The following is a 20,360-nucleotide window of genomic DNA, read 5'->3' as shown; positions in this document are numbered from 1 at the left end:
TACAAAGGCTGCATCACAGTTCTGTCAGTTCTGAATTTTTCGCAGAAGTGAGATATGACTGTCCGTTAAAATACAGTCCAACGGTGAACACAAATTATACTGTTGTGAATAATAAACTACAGTAATGAATTTCTCACAGTAATTTGTTTCAAATGCCAGATAGTTTAAATCTTTTCATTTGATGGAAACACAGCTTTGTGCATTTCATTTGCTTGGGGTCTCGGATGCAGAATAAGACTTCATATATATTATTGAATGATTTATATTATTATTTCAGACTTTGTATACATTGTTACGATCCTCAAATATGACAGTCTTCCAGAGGCTCTATTTTGTAGTTGAAATGTTACAATACAGATCCATTCATTTGCTACTAGAATTACGATATCCATCTTCTGGCTTACTCCTCTATACATGAATAATAAATATTCTAATTTTCACCTTAATATCTGATACTGTATTTATTCATGACTTTTTGTAAAAACTTCCTCTACTAATAATATTGGCCAATTTTCTTCTGGCTTCTTAAGAGGCTACTACCTAATCCTTTAGGGGTTCACATAGAATCCAGGGCATATTGGTGATGACTCTCCAGACGGTCATGTCTAGCTAGATGGAGGTCGGATTCCTCACAGCGGAGCTGCATGATGATGGTGGAGGAGGATGAATTTTGGAGTCAAGGAGGCAGTAAATGGTTGTATCTTACCAATTCCAATGATGTCATAAGAGGAAAGAATGACGTGTGTTATCCACTTAAGGATATATGTAATTATATAAGGTCAGTATTAGGTGCTAAAGCAAAACCCAGAAAGTGTTAATGTGATAGAACTAAAGAGAAAAAACAATTTATACTCTGTCCCTAGTGTATAAGTCAAGATTCTCCAGGAAAAGAGTTTGCTGAGTTGGAGATACATATATGTATGTGTGTGTGTCTATATATATAGACAGAGATTTTAAGGAACTTCTCTCATGCAATTGTGGGGGCTGACAATTCCAAAATCTATAGGGTAGGATGGCAGGCTGGAGATCTAGGTAAGAGCTGATGTTTCTGTCTTGAGTCTGAAATCTATGGGACAGCAGGCTGGAATTTGAATGTTGCAGTCTTGAGAATCCCTTCTTAGGGTACGTTACTCTTTTTCTCTTAAGACCTTCAACTGATTGGATGAGGCCCACCCATATTATGAAGTATAATCTGTTTTATTCAAAGTATACTGATTTAAGTGTTACTTGTTCCTAAAAATACTCTCACAACAATATTGATACTGGTATTTGGCCAAACAATTGGGTGCTAAAGTCTACTGACATATACAATTAATGTTTACAATAGTTCATTCATATTTTCTTAATTTTACTTAATGTCCTTTTTTTCTGTTGATGAATTCTATCCAAGGTACCACATTACATTGGTAGTCGTGTCTCCTTAGGCTCCTCATGGTTGTGACAGTTTCTAAGACTTTCTGATAACTTTAATAGTTTTGAGAAGCAATAATTAAGTATTCTGCAGAATGTCCCTCAGTTGGAAGCGTTTCATGATTAGGCTGTAGTTTTGTGTGGTTTGGAGACCACAGAGGTAAAGAGCTATTTTCATCCCATTATAACAAGGGTACAGTCTGTCAATATGACTTCACTGTTGATATTAACCTTGCTCACCTGGATTAAGTAGTAATTGTTAGGTTTCTTCACTGTAAAGTTAGTGTCCTCCTCACCCCCAACCCACACAGTATATTCTTTTGGAGAAGTTACAACGTACAGCTCATACTTAGAGTGGACAGTATGTTCTACGTCCCTGAGGGAAGAGTGTCTACTTAAATCATTTGGAGTTCTACTGTATGGGTGAAATGTCTCCTCTCTCCTATTTATTTATTCATCACTCCTTTATGTCAGTATGAGCTCATGAATGTTTATTTTATACTTTAGGTCATAATTCAGTGCTACTTTATTTTGTTTCCCAAATCATTCCAGTTTGCCATTGTGAAATTACTGATAGACTTGTGTTCTTTTGAAGTCCCCCCATGTTTTTTTTCCTTTTCTGTCATTCCTTGCTTTCTGGTACTACATGATCTTCAGATTTACCTTGTTTACTTCCTGCTCAGCCCTGGAATCAGCCATTTCTCCAAGGAGACCTAAAAGAATGGGAGAGGAAATACACGTGCATATACTAATTTGCATCTATACACATATCTGTAAACATTTCTTTGTATAACTGTATCTATAGTAACATGCTTGTAATCATGTTTACATGAAACATGACCTTCTGTTGACATCTCCAACACTATTCCATTACTATGTGACTCTTTGTAGCCTCCTTTGCTTATCTGTAACATCCCAGTAATGAAAACCATGATTGTCTTACATCTGCAAGTTAGGACTGATTAGTCTTATGTAAGATTTGTTTGGGGAATACACTCAAAGTCAGGTGGTGATGGGTTGTTTATCTACTTATCGTTTAGTTTTAAGAGTTCTTTGTGTATTGTAAGTCCAGGTATTTTAGCAGATACATTATTTTTTGCAAAATTTTCCCAGTTTGTGGCTTGCTTTTTCATTTTTTTAAAGTATTTTTCACAAAGCAGAGTTTTTAATTTTAATTATGCCCTATCAAATTTTTCTTTCATATATCATACGTTGGGTATTGTATCTAAATTTTATATTGGAGAATCAGCCTCTTTACTATTATGTAATTTTGGTCTTTATCCCTGATAATCTTCCATGTTCTAAAATCTGCTCTGTCTGAAATTAATGTGGCTACTCCAGCCTTCTTTTGATGAGTCTTAGCATGGTACACAGTTTTCCATCCATTTACTTATAACCTATTTGAGTATATTTACTGTGCGTTTCTTATGGAAAACATATATTTGGGTCTTATATTCTTATTCCCTTGACAAGCTCTGTCTTTTATTTAGTACATCAAATTGTATTTAAAGGTATTATTGATATGGTTGGATTACTATCTAACATGTTTATACCCATTTAATATTGCATTTCCTTCTCCTTTTATGTCTTCTCCAGTTTTAATTGAACACTTTATCCTCTCTCTTAGCATGTCAGTTATGCTTCTTTTAAAAATTACTTAGTGGTTGTCTCAGTTTCTAATATATATTTCAGTTAATTTAACTCCACCTTCAAATGTCTTAGAATATTATTAATCCTTCCCTTTTGCCCCTTGTGACATTATTGTCATTTATTTTCCTTATCCATATGCTATAATTACCCAATACATTCTCTCCATTCTTATTTTAAATAATCTTCTGGAAAAAAATTTTTAAAAAGAAATATAAAAAATACTGTTTACCTTCATTTATTTCTTCAAGATTCTTCTTTTTACAAAGATTTATGTTTCTGATCTATGCATTTTTTGTACTGTAAGAACTTCTTTTGGCATTTGTTTGTCTCAGAAAGTCTTTATTCTGCCTTTGCCTTTGATGGAAAATTTTGCTGTATGTAGAAATCTAGGTTGAGGGTGTTTTTTTTTTTAATCCTTTCAACACTTTACATATTCCACTTTACTTTCTTTTGTTTGCATGGTTTCTGATGAGAAGTCCACAGTAATTCTTACCCTTGTTCCTCTATAAGTTAAGTGTCCCCTACCCCATCACTTCTTTCAAGAATTTCTTTCTTTGATTTTCTGCAGTTTGAATATAAGTCTAGGGTGTGTGTGTGTGTGCACGTGCGTGCGTGCTTTATTTTTTGGTATTCTGTTTGCTGTTCTCTGAGCTTACGGTATCTGTGTATTTGTGTCTGGCCTTAATTTTGAAAGATTTTCAGCATTCTTCCCTCTCTTTGCTTACATCACCCATCTGTCCTTGCATGTTGTCTACTTTTTTTTTTTTTGAGCCCTTAATATATTAGCCATCACTATGTTAAATTCCCTGTCCAATCATTCCAACACCTGTGTCATTTTTGAATCTGCTTTGGGTAGTTTGATCCTTAGATTGTGTTTTATTTTTTCTCTGATGTGCCTTGTAATTTTTTGTTGAAAGCCAAAAATGCTGTATTGGTTAACAGGAACTGAAGTAAACAGACTTTTAGTCCGAGGATTTATGTTAATTTGTTGAGGAGTTAGATTGAATGTTAGCTGCAATTACAGGTGTCAGAGGATTCAGACTGATCTAGGGTTATTGTTTTTGTTTCCCTCCTTGACTTTGGGCTTTTCTAGGAGAGAGTCTGTGCCTTTCAACTCTTTTAGCTGAGTTCACTGTTAAATACTGGTGTCCCGTCATTGTAGAGGTAAGGTTTGAGGGAGGCTAAGCATTCTATAATTTTATAATTGAATCTGTCTTTTAGTTGGCCTGTGTCTCTGAACTGTGATCTTCATGTAGCCTTCACCTAGCTCCCTGCCTTTGGTGAAACGGAAAGGCTAGAATAGTCTGGGGGGACCAATGTCTTTCTCTCAGCTGAAATAAGACTCTGTTAAAGCCTTTTCCCCTGGAGAGTAGGCTTTTATATGGAGAATGCTTTGGACACATTTCATAACTGATTATTCTTCTCCTCCTCCTGTTAGTGTCAAAAGAGGATATCTTGGATTTTTATTGTAAGAATTAGGTTATTTTCCTGGAGGTGAAAACTCACAAAAGAGTGGGTTCTACTTAAGATTTTGGCCCCACCAGGGTTTCTCATTGTCATGCTATTCTGCATTCAGCCTCCAGCAATTTGTCAAAATTACTTGATAAATATTCCTGTAACTTTATGGTTCTGGCAACTTCTGCTCCAGATGAAGATCTCAGCTGTGACCCTGTGGATTTGCCTCTCTCCCCAAATTTCAAGGGGGTGATTTCCCTGCAAACTCAGTTCTCTGAAGGAACCAAGAGAAGTCACTGATTTTCTGTTTGTGTAGATTTTGTTGTTTCTTTTGTAAGGACAGAAGTGACAGCTGATGAATTCTTACATATTAAGACTGAAACTGGGAGTTGTTACTCTGTGTTGCAATTGAGATCTCAGAAAATTTCTCTCATTCAAAATTTATGCATAAATATCTTACAGATGTTTGAAAGTTATCCTGTTATCCTGCAGTATACATAAGGCATCATAATAGGTATCTGATAAAAAATACACTGTACTATCTTAAAATATGCAGACCTTTTTGTATGTTTGTACAGTTATCACCTACCCCAGCTGCACAGAATAGAGCATAAAACTGAGGGCAGAAGGATGGGAGATCCTGAAATGTAAACAGTGTCCTGATAACTTTTAGATTACCACCATATTTTGGTATGTCCAGGTTTTCCTTCAGAGTCCTAAAAGGTGGCCTGATGTAAAAATTATAACACGTTACAACCTAAAATTTTCTTCTAAAATAATTTCACTTAATTTATTTTACACAATAACACAGTGACATTTTAAATACTGTTTTTTTTCCTCCCACTCTTTCTTTTCCCCAGATGTTTAAAATGATGTCCTTTATCACAGCTATCAGTTTTACTCCAAAATCATTTCTCTGGAATGTTCTACTACCTGTTAAACATTCCCACCTAAGTATATTAAGTATTTTCTCTATTTTATTTTTTTAATATACTTTATTCATTTAGAGCAGTTTCAGGTTCACAACAGAATTGAGCAGAAAATAGAGAGTTTGCATATAGCTCCCCCAACCCACACGTATATATTCCCCTACCCTCAAGATCCCTCATCAGTGTTGCACATTTGGTGCAATCAATGAACGAACATGGGCACATTATTGAGTATTCTTTAAGCTCCATACGTCCAGAAGTAAAATGAAAGCTTCATCTAATAAACATGCTTCTTCCTATTTCTGTTGATGGTCTAACAGTTGCATTTCCACAAACACAAAAGCTTGTGGTCTTTTGCTTCTTGAATACACAGTCACCTAATTATAATTCAGTTGATTCTACTGCTAAAATATTCTCTTCTCTCCCCCGCAACTCTATCCTAACCCAGATCCCCCTCCTTCCCTTCCTACACTCTTTCAGCAACCTCTAACTTCCTTCTCCCTTTTTTGACCCCCTTCTCCAATCTGTTTCAGGGTACTACTAGATTTGTCTTCCTAAACGAAAGTTCTGGTCAGACCAAACCTCCACTCTAAGACCTCTCTACAGTTTAGATTTTGTCCATTCACATTCAATATTCTCCATGATTTATTTGGTTCCACATTTCGATGTATTGATTTCACAAACATTCATTGTCATATGTGTGTCTGTGTATGTCCAGTGTTGTTCTGGAGGCTGGGTTGCAGAGATGGATAAATTAGAGTGCCTACTCAAAAAATCAGTGTCTAGTAAGTTAAAATACAGACCCTGAGAAATAATTGAAATAAAAATGATGATGAGTGTATCAGTAGAAACCTTTGTTAAGAACAACTGGAGAGCAGTTTATGTTATGACTCCCTAACCACCTTGTACGGATGATCTTGTTAGTCCTGTCACAGAAATCAAATCAGGAAGAGACCTTGGGCATCATTTCACACAATGTATTCTTTCCATGTTGTTCCTCTAGTTAAATCTCAATTGCTTCTTCTTCTATTACGCTTAAACTCCCCCAGCCACTCTACCCTCCAACAGGCACATACGAATTGGATCCCTGCAATAGTAGCCTATTTCTTCCCCTAATGATAAGCAGTGTTGCCGCACTGAATTTATGCAATTCTCAGAAGAAGGAACACTACATGCGCATTTTACATTGGACATTTTGCAATACTGAACATACATTCATCTCACAGGGACCCAGAATAGAAACTGTTGCCCATTCAGACTTGTCCATCTCTATCACATTTGCCTAAGCCTTTGTTATCTTTCATTATTATTTAACTTCAGCGAGGAAAATTACTTACTTCAGTGCAGTAATCATCTTGCATACTTTTTCCCCTCCAAGGGCATCTAACCCAGCAACTCACCCCTAGTAGGCAGTGCAATTATTTGTGGATGACTGGCTCTTGGCTTTCATAATTCAGTTTGTGGTCAGGTACTGGTTGAGTTTAAAAAAAAAAAAATTCGTCATAGTTTGACATTTTTCTTGATGAATTGCCTCTTCCTACAAAGTCCATTTTAAACAAGAAATGGAGTAAGAGACTAGATGATAAAACTATCTTGGCATTATCAATGAGATTTTGAACTCTAAATGAGATAAAGCATAAAGCAGCATGAATGTCAATTAATATCATATGGTCAAGATGTATATGATTTTAAAAAGTACCTTCCAATGTGTCTTGAGACATCTGCGGTCTAAAAAGCACTCTCCTTCCATTTAGGAGTCCTAAATAACAAGAACAAAAAGAACAACAGTAAAAAGAATCTCTTCCACATACGTGTAGCGTTTATGATTTACTTCGTAACCCGACAGCCTTCTAGCCCATTATTTGCATAAATTCATGCCATCTGACACTAATCGTGGTTCACAGTGCACATCTCTTTGCTTTCCGAATTCTATTCTTTTGCTCTATTTAATTGTCCTGGAACTTTCCCCCCTCGTTTCCCATATGCCCAAAGCTTAGTGTTAAAGATCTAGCATAAACGCCGTGAACCTTTGTTTTTCTCTTTCCTGCCTCTTGAACTTTACAGAGCGCTCGAGTATATATTTCCTATGGCAGTTTTCATTTTATTTTCCATTATTTTTTTTATTCTGCTAGTAAGAGTTCAGGAGTATCTTTTCCATAATTCGGTTAATTAAATAATTTTCAAAATAAAGAGATTATGTCTGAACCATGTTTCCTTTCTCCATTTCAGTCCTGTAAATGCTTGACATAAATATTTTCTGAACCTTCTTATAAAGTTTATTAAAAAAAAAAAAGAGCTATCAGCTCTTGAGATGGGACATATGGAAGCTAGCTTTTTTTCCCTAGGACATGGAGAAATCTCAGACATATATAGGGGCAGATAGAGGTTCTTGAGTTTGGTTTCAAAATGCCTTTATAATGTGATTTATGGATGAAAATAATGTAAAATTGTGAAGGATTTCTGTTCCCAACATGGAACTTTTAGTGACAAACTTGTTCAGTAGATTTTTTGGCCAATAATTGACCTACTTGATGCTGTTTGCTTTTTATCCTAATTCATTTTGTTTAACATTCTACAGAGTTGTTATTTTGAGAAAACTAAAGGAAAAAGAAATCATGTAACTTGGTCTTCCCTACAATATTGTAAGTTCCTTGTGGGTATAATGGAAGTACTTATATCCTTCAGGTACTTAGCATTATGGCCTGTCCAGTGTGTATATATATATACACCAAATAAATGATGAAAAGTTGAAAAAACTGACTGCATATTATTAGAAATCAAGTCATAATACTGTATTTGGACCTCCTTTTACTATTAATATACTTCAACCAACATGGGATATTATTCAGGAATATAAAAACTAACATCAAATTTTCAATTTTTAAACTATTTCATAGATAATATAAATTTATATAAAGTTCATAAAATAGAAAAGATTAAAGCCATATATTCAAATTATAGAAATTGTTCTGGTGTCTTGCAGAAGTTTTGCTTGACTATTGAGTAGTAAAATTAAAATTCTAAAGAGAAAATCAAGGAGATGAGAATGCGTAAGAAAAGACTATATAACCCACATTAAATTGACACGTTTTCTACAAGTATTTCATGATAGTGTTCTTAGAGAAATTCAAAAGAATTAAAAGTAAAAATTATTATGAATTTTACTGAAGATGCCAATATTTTGCATTTAGTTACCTGAGCATAAATTGAGGAAGAGAGCTTGTGCATTAAGAAGACATTACATCGATTTGTATAAAGAGTGCAGAGCCCTTGCTCCAGTGCTTTCATTGCACACTCTCCTCATTTGTCATCAGGTAAATGGCTTTAGATACCATCTTGCCAAGTTTCCTGTGGCAGGCTGCCTAAGTTGGCGGGAAGAATTGTCTGAAAGCTCCCTGTTTGCTGAAAGGAAGAGTTCTTAAGTCCAAATGAAATTGCTCTTGCTAAGCCCTCAGCAGACTCGCTTTTGAAGTCAGTTGAAATGGTGATCTTTTTTTTCTCGGAAAGTCTATATTCCCTTTGGTGATACATTGAGTGGCAAGGAAGTGGGTAAGCATAATTAGTCCACTAGGATTCTAACTAGAATTTGAACTAACCAGGATTAGATCATACTGTCTCCTTTTGTATTCAGCCTCTTCAATATTAAGATTGGTCATTACTTTTTAAAAAGCAAGGAATTGAAACAAGTACAGTAAATATCATGCATATACTTGCTTTTGGTTGCTGATTAATGACAAGAACAAACCTGGAAATAGGTACTTATATTCAGATTTCATTTCTGGCATAGAAATCGAAATATAAGTCTAAGCATTCTTCAGATTCAGAGTCTGTGTAGTTTTCTGAGCTATTTTGGGACCACCTTAGTGTTATACAACATCATGGTGATACATGCTTTTTCTTCATGATCTTGACATTCTTCATATCTTGAGATTGACAGTATCATTTCCAAGAATATTGAAACACAATGTTTTTGTCTGTTTGCTTGCTTTTGTATTCTTTGATTATGCTTGTACCTTTTCTTCTTGCTGTCCTTAGATGAATTGAAGCAAAGTAGAAGCCAAAAAGCTTTTCGTGAAAGTCAGTTGACAGCGCTTGACAAATATCTAAGGATTTCAAAGTCAACTAGAAGCCCCCTTGAGTTAATGGTGCTCACTGGGAGTGTCTCACTCATGTCACAGAAGATTCATCAGGTGTACAGAGGCTCTCCTCATCTCTTCATGCTTCTCTTCCATCCAACTTTACACCCAGTTTTTAAGATTTCTTCCCCTGGTCCAGCAGCATACCTGTTTGCTCTTCTGTAGAAGAATGGAGTCATGCTTTCTTCTTACATCTCCCCTATGATTACCTAAGAATATTCCTTATGTCAAATTTTATTTCACTGTATTCGAATCAGTTGACCACTGTAGCTGCAACTCAAAATCCCTTCTGCAGTATGGGACTTCTGTGCTATATGTTAACTGTTCACGACCCAGCACAAAAGAAGCATTTCTTGACAATTGTTGCATTTGTCTATTCTCATGATGCCTGACTTACAATGTTTGTATAAGAAAGAGAAGTCCAATCAAAGCAGCTCAAATATTAAAGAATGTTACTGGTGAGACTCAGCTTTCAGAGGACAAAAACCAACATTTTTCATCCAAGCCACCAAACATTTTTCACCCACGCCCAAATGAAGAGCCTTGAGTCAGGGCTCCCGCTCTTTACCTCATGAGCCCTCAGAGGCAGAAAGCACTGCTTCTCTCAAATCTCTTCAGCTTTTCTCTGCAGAACAGCTGTCTCTCCTCCTCTGGCTTCACTGTACTTCACAGCTTTGAGTTGCACGGGGCTTCGTCTAGATTTAGCTTTATAAGGTCTTTCACTTTTACTTGCAATGAATCTAATTGTCTGTTTTCCAGTTCCAAATTTATGGAAGGAAGAGTCCATCTGGATAAATTTGGACTAATGGATTGAATTCCCCCAAGGCAAGTGGCCTAGGCAGGTGTCCACTTGTGCACTCAGCTCTGACCAGTGAACAGGGAGTGACTAGACTACGTAGCAGTGACTAGATTTATTGACTAGCAACTAGACTCTGTAGGCTGACCCCTTCAGAAGAGGCCCTGGTGAAAGGAGGCTGGGCGGGGCATGCAGAGGACAGTATAACTGGCATTTGCCGTCTCTGAGGTGCAGTGCTCCACTGCGGTGCTGTCGTGTGTCCATAAACCTGTGAATTTGAGGGCTGTGACTTTTGATCTTTGAGACTCTCATGGCGAAAATGTTAAATATTAAGTCAGGAGAATTGAGAGGACATTTCTGAGTAAAATATATTTGTGTTGGTGAAAAATGGGTACACAATCAAGTATTGTGCAATAAGGTACCACACCGGATCCTGGACAATACCAAAAAAAACGTTAAGAACCCATGCTGGCTAACACGGGGGCTTCTGTGTCTAGCCATGGGCACTGTGTTTTTGATGCATGCTAAGTAGTTAAAATTCATACAGAACAGGGTGACTAGGATGGTAAGGTGTATGGGTATCACATCATGCAGTGAAATACTTGAAAAACATAAAAATACACAAAAATTAAATTCATACCATGGGAGATAAGAAGCACTGTTTTTAATTAATTAAAAAAAACCCTCTAATTTGAAAAACAAGATAGAACTACATCTAGACCTTGAGAGAATAAATGAAGTACTTATCGAGAACCTGGAAATAATGTAAATTAGATACCTACTAAAGCTATAAATATAACATGTAACACCGCACCATGGATAGTTCCAGGACTCTTAGCAGAACTATGACCTCCAGACTGGTGTGATTATCTGTTACCTGGATGAACCGTGGTCCTATATGTATACATGACAGTATGCTTAAGCCCCATGATTTTCCCCGTTGAATGGTGAATGGTGTCATTCACCATTGGATCATGCACGCTATTTATCAGGATTGCAGTTACTCACAGCTTATCACATTCTAAATGGATGCAAAATGCCTATAAGAAAATCTGTGTCCACGGAGAACAGATCTGCTATAAAATTGGATTATAAAAATGTGAGTGTGCAAAAGGCAGATATTGTCAACAGTCCTCCAAGAATGCCCATGAGAGAGCACAGCTTGACACAGGGCATTTATCTGTCCAAGTCAAGTGGTTGGTGACTCTCTATTGAATAGTGGGATCCATTGCATCGTTAAATATTTGAATGAAATAAAGGACTTCCTATGTTCTTATTTCATGCTCAATCAACTTTTTGATTATAATTTGTGTTACCCTGTAGCTTGTTACATTGAGTATGATGTGTAGAGGAAATGAGGACTTAACTCACTCAATTACCCTTTTCATTATAATTTTAAAATATTAGCATTATGTTGTGTTAAATATTTGAGTTGCTTGTGAGTAAGCCTCTGAGTCCAGCCAACACCTGTGGCCCACTGAGCAGGATACTGACATCTTGTAAGGTGTGTCAGCATCTATTACGTTTCTCTACAGATAATCTTCAGTATCCTTTAAGAGCTTGTCATTATAAATATAAATATATATTCACAATTTATAGAATTTATTTCTCTTTCTCCTCCTTTCTGTATATAATGTATATATTTATATATGTTCAGTGTGATACCAATCAACATCCCAAAAGATTTTTTTTATGAAATACAACAAATTGATTCTATAACTTACAGATAAAAAAATATGAAGGAATAACCAAGAAACTTTGAAAGAAGTACAGTGATTGTGACCTTCCTTTGCTACATACCCCCAAAGTTCATTAACCTGTGATAGAAGGAACAGAGTAATATATACATGAATAGAAAAAATACAGATCTATGGAACACATTAGATTCCACAGCAGTTTCCATCAGGAAATGGTTTGATAGTGTTGTCATTTTCAAATAGGAAGTGTATTCAGTAAATGATGCTTCTAGTGCTGTCTACCCATTGGTAAGTGAATAAAAATCTTCCTTACACCACAAATACTCACATAATACAGACTCACACATGCGTATCAGATGAAGCCAAGAGCTAAAACCAAACATGTTCAAAGAGTAAGAAATAATAGAGGAAAATAATTTTATACCATTTGATGAGGAAGACCTTACTGAGAAAAAAACCCAGATGCCATAGTGCAAATATTTACATATTTGACAAAACCAAAATAAAATATTTCTTAATGCTAAAATATAACTTTGAAGATAAAAATGACAATTAGAAGAAAATACTTTAACAAATTTGACAGGCATAGGATTATCACCTGTGAAACAATGAGGAAAAGATACTCAATAAAAAATGTCCAAAGACGAACACAATTCAGAGAGCAAGAACTATAGAAATTTCCATACATGAAAAGGTGCTTGACCTCACAATATTCTAAGAAATATAAGCAATAAAGTTTATTTTAATTTATATACTTGGCCATCATCAGAAAGGCTGATGATATCTGTTGCAAATTAAGATACCAAAAAATAGAACCATCCTAGACTGTATGGGTGAAGCCATTTTGAAGGAAAATTTAGCCCTATTTTCAAACTTAATACGTGCATCCCCTTTGACATAGGATTTTCTCCCCAGGGAGCTATCCTAGAGTAACAGTCACACATTACTACGAGGATGTAAGCACAGACTATTCACTGCAGAACTGTATCTCATACTACGAAATGAAAAACAAATAAAGTGACAATTGAATAAATTATGATACATCTACACTACAGCCTTTAAAGTGAATGGTACAGAACTATAAATACCAGCAAAGATCAATTTCTAAGATAAGAGGTCAAGGAGGAAAGAAAGACAAGGGACAATCCATAAAGCATGTTCCTATTTACGTAGAAATAAGGGGTGTGTGTGTGTGAGTGTGTACGTGTACAGAGGGGCTTTTCCAACTTACAAATATGTGTCATCTTATTTAAAGATGATGTGACAATGATTTATTCATGTATTATGTGATTAAAGACATGTTTTCTTTAATAACTGATGTTTTCACAGAGTACTGTAGTTGGTTGCTCAGGTCAAAATAAACACCCATCAATAAAGTTTACAGAGAAGCAATGTGGAGGGTTTCTTTAGTCTATAGCTGGCACTGACCATGTTTGCACTGGGGACCAGAGGACAGTCTATCAGCAGTGCAGGAAGTGGGGGACAGCATCTGAAGAAATAGATGACAGGTGATACACTTTAATTCTGGGATTCAAAATACGAACTTGAAAGTAATTCATCTCCAAGTATTCCTTTAATCAGTCACCTACTATACAGATGCTTCCTACTATGCTGGGTGTGACTTGGGCATTCTTGCCCTGTTTACTCATTTGATGATGACATTTCTACTAGAAGGAGTACTAGATACTGCATTTAAATATGTTAGCAGCATTGTACAAATTGGCCCTTTTATTTAACCCATTAAGCTTAATGCCTTTTCCAGTTGAGAGGAGAAACAAGTACTGAATTTTCTAGGCTTTCTAGCAGTGATCACAGAAACACAAAAAGGCAATGACTGAGAACTGTTGTGATGCACAAGGAGTGCCAAAATGCTAGTAAGGCTTTTGTTGCAAAGAATGTAAAAATTGTTTTAATTAACTTGAGTTTCAAAGTGGATTAAATTCTTCTCCTCAAGCATTCAACTATGACAATAAATTTGCAAGTTCTAAATTATGATTTTGGCTAAGACCATTTAAATAAATCTCACAGCAGTAACTCCATTGTATAATGATTTTAAAAGCTACTTATTTTTTGTCTAGTCCTCACTTTATTAAAGATGTACAATTCTGACAGCTGAATGTAGTCCACTTTTGACTATCAAAAATACTTGAAATACAGAAACTACATCAACTTTTCTATAAAATTATATGATCAATTTTCATTTTATCTTAAACATTTTCTATGTTGTTGGTCTTTACAATTACAATTTTTAAGGCTTGTGCAATATATAGCCTAGTGGATATTCTGTAATGTGCTTTATTATTCTATTATGACAACATATTTAGATGTTTTTAACATTTCCATAATTATAAGTAATGCTACAGAGATTATCTTTCTTGATTTGTCTTTTTTGTGGGGAGGTAATTAGATTTATTTATCTATTTACTTATTTAATTTTAATGGAGGTACTGGGGATTGAACCAGGACCATGTGCATTCTAAGCACGTGCTCTACTCCTGAGCTATACCCTCCCCCCATATGATAATTTTTTTATCTTCAATATAAAACATCCATTCCAGAAAAGTGACAGATAATCTTAAAAGTTTAAAGATTACACAAACCTTAGGAATTTTTTCCTTAGAAATTTTGCTATGTAAATATTTTTGTGAAAGCATTCTTCTTTTTCCCTTTCTTTTCAGTGGGGATTATGATTTATGGGATGTAGTTTGGACCTCATGTTTATTGAGTACAAACATAGATTCAACAGGACATTTGACATTGTCCTAAGATAATTATGTTGCACTGTGCTTTTTTTTTTTTAAACAAAGCCAATTAGTCTCTTAGAGTTTAACAGTGTTGGTTTTTCTAAGGTGAACGTGTTTTCACTTTGTGTTTAATTAGTGTCATTACAACTTAGCTGCCCTGATTAAACATCTGTTTAAGTACCATACTCAAAAAAATAATTTGTATAACAATTTATAAATCTGTATCTATATTAGCTGTGTAACATATAGGCACCAAAACTGAAGTTACATGTTTGTGAAATAGTTATATGTCTATGTGTAAATGTACATATGAATATATGCATATATGTGTATATATGTATGTGTGTATATATATGTTATACATAATTGCACACTTTCTACGCACATACACCTATGAGTTATTAACCTTTAACATATACTTCTCTTAACACCATGGTTTAAATGATCGTAATTACTTGGGAGTAATAGTCATTAAGTCAGAATTCACCTTTTGAAATCTTCAAACCTCTGTGTCTGTGAACACATACCAAAGAGAGAGTAAAAACTCTCATATTGCTAGAAACCCCTGTCATAAAGAGTTCAGGAAAGGAAAACAACGTTTCATGTATTCTTCATTTAACAAATAATTACCTACTTTATACGAGTCAGTACTCAAGGCGTTTGAACACATTAGAATACATTAGAAAATAAAACAAAGACCCTTGTGCTTACGGAACTTCTGTGAAGGATGCAGGGCCAGTGGAAAATGAACGTCACAATTCAGTAAATGATACAGTGTGTCCCGTGGGCCTTACCGCTTGTGAGTTGATCAGGTCTGCCTCCTGTATTTGTATGGCCTCTGAGTTAAGATTCTTAAAACATTTTTAAGTAAGTTGAAAAACTTCACAGGTGAAGATTTCATGGCATGTGAACTCAAAATCCCTGTGTTCATATGTAGTTTTTTAGATTGAAATAAAATTATGTATAATATTATATGAAGTTATATTGGAACACAATCCGTGCACCTCGGTTTGAGAGTTGTTGGTTGCTGCCTTTGCACTATGTGGGTTGAGTAGTTGAGACAGACCCACGTGGTCTGCAAAGCCCAAAATATTTACTATCTGGTCCTTTACAGAAAAAGTTTACTGAACCTTATATTCAATAATTTAAGAATATTTTACTTCCCTACCCAAATTCACAGTTAATAAGTATTTCTATAGATAGATATATCGATATATAGATTTCAGTTTATTAATTCATTATTTTGCTAAAAGCTTCCCCAAATTAAAATTCAGACACTGGAATGTTTGCTGGTAAGAAATATGAAGAGGGCCTGTCAGGTCTACCAACTGTCTCCATTAGTAGATACTGTCAGATAAATGTGAAATGCAAAATATGATTTGCATTAAGTTAACTATTGTGGAGACTTACGATGTGCCAAATGCTTTAGCTGCATCTTTAAGTTCTCAAACTTATCAACTGAATACATTTTTTCTGTCCCCATTTAATGGGCAAAAACAACCAAGGCAGGAAATTTGGAAACTTCTCCAAAGTCACATTGGACCTGGGGAGCGGTTGAGCCTTGATTAAATTCTACTCTCTTGCCTCCGAGTCTAGCGTTGTTCCCTCTTCCCTAGAGTTAACTCTAAGTCATGCATTATACACAGTATTATTGGCTTTACAGCTCCTTAACACTGCTTAGCAATCAAGCAACACTGGAATTTAAGTATTTTCAGCAATTTGGGTTGAAACAGTTTGGATTGCCATCTAAGTCTAGAATAAAGTGAGTAAATCAAGTTTATTTTATTGGCCAGACACTGTAAACAGGCGTGCTTCCTGCTTAATGATTTTGACTCTGCTTTTATCACAGAAGCAATATGCACAGTTGGTAAAGCCTGCATCTTATCTTGGTTTTCTTTAATGCTCACTCACTCAGGAACACTAGTGACTGACTATTCATTTGTAAAAACTAAATTTGTGAATAAGTTGGTGCAATGAATGAGGAAATGGTGGGACAGACAATAGGTTGTAAGATTAAGCAAGACAGAAGGTCAAGGGTAGAGGGAACAGGACTGATTTTTGTCAAGGACTGTGAAGACCACCAGAGTTAAAAGTCAGCTATAGGGAGAAGGGTACAGCTCAGTGGTAGAGTGCCTGCTTAGCACACACGAGGTCCTGGGTTCAATTCCCAGTACTGACATTAAAATTAGACAAACCATCAGGTATAAAATAAGCTACAAGGATGTATTGTACAACATGGAGAATATAACCAATATTTTATAATAGCTATAAATGGAGTACAACCTTTAAAAATTGTGAATTATTGTATGCTTGTAACATATAATATTGTATATCAACTATGTCAATTAAAAAATATAATATTGTAAAATAAATACATAAATTTAAAAAAATTTTAAAAGTAAAAATTAACAAATAAATAAACCTAATTACTTCCCCCACCCCCCCAAAAGGGGGTGTACTAAAGGCTTAGATAAAAAGAGATTTAGAGAAAGAGGCCATGCCGAGGGAAAAGGTATGAAGTAAACCTACCGAGGACCATCAGGGTTTACCTGAACAAGAGCAGGGTCAGAAGGGAGGCTGAGGAGAGATTTACGTGAGTTTAAATAGTAGGATGGGGGCTTTGGGCTCCTCATTTTTATAAAATATTGACTATTTCCTATCATGTGTGGGTTCTAACTAAGGATGGGATTGTAATCTACCAAGATTTTCCATTTTTTGAACTTTCCCTAGTCTTTCTAATTTTTCCTATTTTACAAATTGTACACATAAGCTAAATCAAATTATTAGGGAATTGATTGGAGGGCCACTGACTCATTAATACAGAATGTTTCCTGCGTTCCCTTGCTCAGGTCAGAGACCACGCTTGTCCTCAGAATGCAGTAACATACACCACCATGGTCTTTTTTTTCTAAGTTCCCATTATTTATTGCAGAGACAGATAGTAAATTACTTATTACATAATTTATTATCCAGTTAAAAATATTTAAAACGGTATGATGGGGAAGTACAGGGTACTTGGAAAGCTGATGGGAGAATTGAAACAGTTGGGGTTATATTTTTGAAGATAACAATTTTTAGGTTCAGAAATTGAAGATGAGTAGGGCTTTCTCTAAATGAGGCTGCTGTGTGGCAGAAGAAGGATTATTTGAATGAGCCCTAAAGCTGGGAGAGGAGGAGAGCAGAGAGAAATGACGGCGTCCACTGCAGGGAGCGAGGTGGGGAGTGGAGGGGATGGGCCCCGCAAGCTGGGTAGCGCTGAGGTCACGTACGCACTTTAATAATACGTTCATGAGCTGAGAAACGTTATCCCACCAACAAACTGAAGTAAGTGATTTTAAACAGAAGCAAGATTTTAAGAGGAGCACTCCAGGGAGAGGAGTGAATTGGAGGAAGTTCAGAATGAATATGAAAGGCAAGCTAGAAAATACATAACATGGTCCAAGTGGAGGCTAAGATAAAGCAGAGGGGCTGAAGGCAGGAAAGAGCACCTTGGGTGCGAGATCTGTTTAGCAAATTGAATTGTGTGTGTCTCGTCATGAACTGGGTGTGGGAAGCAGGAAAAAAGCAGTCTAAGAACGATTCTAGCTTCCTGACTATTGACTATGGACTGAGAGAGGACACTGGCTCAGGACCAGGTTACTGGGAAGTGTCGTGTGCTGGGTTTTGAGATACTGAGTCTGAAGTGTCTGTGTGACGTCTAAGTCAGGATGGTGAGCACGTAATTAGATTTGAGTCTGATGCTCAGTGGAAGGTTCCAACAAGAGGAAAAAAAAAAATTGAAAAGTCATTAACAGAGGCCTGGTCATTGAAGGCACAGTAGTGGGCTATGCAGGAGGGACTGAGTGATGCGGATGCTGCTAGAAGCATGTCCCGAGGGGCTCCAAGTCCCATCAAGGGATATGAGTGCATTTTGGATGCTGATAAAAGCTCGAGTCAGACACATCCTGAAAAAGCCCTCTTGGACGTGATAACATGGAGGTTGTTGGTGAACTTGCAAAACCCTTTTCTGTGAAAAGGGGCAGATTGAAGACATGTTTAGCCATAAATTAGAGATGAAAGACATGGAGAAAGCAAATAGAGACAACTCTTTCAAGAAACGTGTCCACGCGAGGAAAAGGAACTTTGACAGTGGTGATGTCGCATGTTGTATCGCGGACGTGTTCTGTATGGACAGGAGTGATGCAGTGATCCGTTTTAAGTCATCCTTCCACTTTATGATGGAAGGTAGTGGAATGTATCTTTGAATATATATGCCTAATGAGCAGCTTTTGTTCTTAAAGCTATTGTATTGAATCTGATGGCATAAGGCTAGAATTTAGGGAAGAGCAACAGATTGTACTTTAGTCTGAGTTTCTTGAATTATTCTGTGTCCGTGGGGATCAGGCAGACTGAGCTGAAGCTTTCAACCCTTTTGCTTCAGGTTCAGCTTTAGTGTGTCGAACACAATGAAAGACAAGTTACAAAAAATGTTTAGACATTGGGGAGACAGAGAGGAGAGGGAAAACATTTTATCCGCAGGGTCCTTGCCTGAGGAAAGCATACGGTTATCACTAGGGAAATAGCAGCCCACTGTCCCCACCCCTTCAGTGGAGTCCACCCCCAGCCCCGGGAGTAAACACTGCCTGCCTAATGTAAACAGCAGAAAATTAACCTTTTCTCACATTGCTTATAAAATGTATACGGCATTGGACAAGAAGTCTGTGCGGGGCAGACAGAATGAACTGTCAGTTTCACTCAGGGAAGCAATTAAGGCTAGTTATGCGTCTAAGCTGAAGCAACTCATTTCGTCCTAAAAAGTCAGTAAGGATTGCCACCTAGGTCATCCAGGGAACGTTGCCACCGCAGAAAAACAAATCTGAGCTTTCCCAACACTGAGGCACAAGTCGCATCCTTCAGCAGACCACAGGCAAGACCAAGCTGGATTTGCTTTTTTTTCCAGCTGAGAAAATTGTAAGCGTTGTTACTGCTTATTCTGGCAGTGATAAGTGACTCTTTTTCCTTTGATAACACATCACTCTCTCAAGCAGCGACTTTTTGCTAAAAATCTTTGGACACCGCAAAGAGGTGAATCACTGGAGTAAGAGTTTCAGATTGAATCCAGATTCTTGTCACACTCTAAGTGAATGGCCAATGTTACATACTATCAAATGCCAAAGCTAAGCCTCAGTCTCCTCAGTGAAGAATGAATGTCATGTTTGTCTTGAAATTTCAGATTAGGCACATAAATGTTTTGAGCCACAGGTGATGTTAGATTCTATCCTTTGATTTAATTAATACATTTACGCTACCCTGTACTCAAAAAAGTAGTCATTTGAGTCTTTGTCTACACCAAGAGCTCAAAGGGAGAGATTCATTGACTGTGCGTCTTCAAAAAAGACCAAAGGATCCCACTAGTTAATCATCTTCTTCATCTCATCTTCAGTCTGTCTTGGGGTGGTCTAGACATTCTTCCCTTCAAGAAGGTCATGGCTCTTTGTAAAGCCTTTTGGTCCTTGGACGACTATCTGAATAGGATGCATGAAGCAGGCTCAAGCCCTATATTA

General features: G+C 36.4%; 1 protein-coding gene across 5 annotated transcripts in view; it reads left to right on the top strand.

The window, feature by feature from the left end:
* Positions 1-20,360, top strand: part of GPC5 (glypican 5) — a 1,150,604-nt gene that overhangs the window by 783,871 nt on the left and 346,373 nt on the right. The gene's annotated exons all lie outside the window — the stretch shown is intronic.

Source organism: Camelus ferus, chromosome 14 (assembly GCF_009834535.1).
Source record: "Camelus ferus isolate YT-003-E chromosome 14, BCGSAC_Cfer_1.0, whole genome shotgun sequence".
In the NCBI taxonomy this organism is placed as follows: Eukaryota; Metazoa; Chordata; class Mammalia; order Artiodactyla; family Camelidae; genus Camelus; species Camelus ferus.
Note: the sequence above shows the minus strand (reverse complement) of the source record. Positions and strands in the feature narration are given on the sequence as shown.